General features: G+C 45.2%; 1 protein-coding gene across 4 annotated transcripts in view; it reads left to right on the plus strand.

Annotated features, from left to right (window-relative positions):
• Positions 1 to 1,215, plus strand: part of Znf592 (zinc finger protein 592) — a 53,249-nt gene that overhangs the window by 13,304 nt on the left and 38,730 nt on the right. The gene's annotated exons all lie outside the window — the stretch shown is intronic.

Genomic DNA, 1,215 nt, shown 5'->3' on the forward strand with positions numbered 1-1,215 from the left:
TCCTTCTCTCTCTCTCTCTCACACACACACACACACACAAACACACACACACACACGCATAGTGAAATTAGATGGATAGTGGATGGATGGATGAGAAGCCAAGCATAACACTTAGGAGGGTGAGGCAGAGGAATGGAGATCAGCCTGGGCCATTAAAGAGAAATTGTCTTGAAGTAAAATATAAGGAAATCTGAGAAATCTCCCTGATGAAAGCTGTCTGATGGCGAGCTGGCTGTGCAAGGGTCTGAGGAGAGGTGATCAGCATGGAGAAGAAAAAGAAGACAGGAAGGTATGAGTGCAGTCCGTAGAGACTGTGACACAATCGTTCTGAGAGCTGAAGTCAGGAGTCATCCAGGGCAAGAATTACTGACTAAGGGTTAGATAAGCCCTTAGTACTGACTAGAGATCAGTGGTCAGTGTGAGTACACTGGATAGAGCTCCAGTGGTCAGTGTGAGCAGGCACTGTAAGCCCTGGGATGGAAGGCCTTAGGTTGGGGTCTTGTGATCCTGTCAGGTATGCTGGAAACCTTTCAGGTAACAAATTTTTTTCAATTTGTATGCCTTTTCTGATCTGATTTCCTTACCTCTGGACCTCTGTTTCTTTATCTGTAGAGTGGCTTACATGTAATGAGTTCCTGGAATCTCTGACAGACTTTTGTGTTTTGATGTTGAAAAAAAAAAAAAAAAAGCCTGTAATCTAGAAAGATATACTAGAACAATGTTTTCTAATCCTGGTCTTACAACACTAAGGTGTGTCATAATTATGACAAGAGCTATAGTCAATGTCCCAATACCATGTTGAAGGAAAATTTCTGCCATGTTGGGAAGTGGGAAAAATGACTCGACGCTTCAGAGCTTTTAGTACAAGGCGTCTTGGCTTTGGAAGCAGGCAGGAGCCTGAGAGCTTTGAGTACTAGTTGTGGTTCACCTGCTGCGAAGTTTCTTGTGCCGTGAGGGTAGAGTTCTTACATCAAACCCAAACCCAGAGTCGGTGATTTTAGTGATTTGGGGAAACAGCAGCCTGGGTCAGTAAAGCCTTGAGTCCGAAACCCCCTTCTCTGTAGCCAGACTATTCACACCAGAGACTCTCACTAAGGTTCCCTTGGAGTAAATAACCAGGTACATTCAGAGCGTACTCACCACTGGACAGTAGACCCAGTACCCACCACAGAGCGTACTCACCACTGGACAGTAGACCCAGTACCCACCACAGAG

This window comes from Mus caroli, chromosome 7 (genome assembly GCF_900094665.2).
Source record: "Mus caroli chromosome 7, CAROLI_EIJ_v1.1, whole genome shotgun sequence".
NCBI classification, from domain to species: Eukaryota; Metazoa; Chordata; class Mammalia; order Rodentia; family Muridae; genus Mus; species Mus caroli.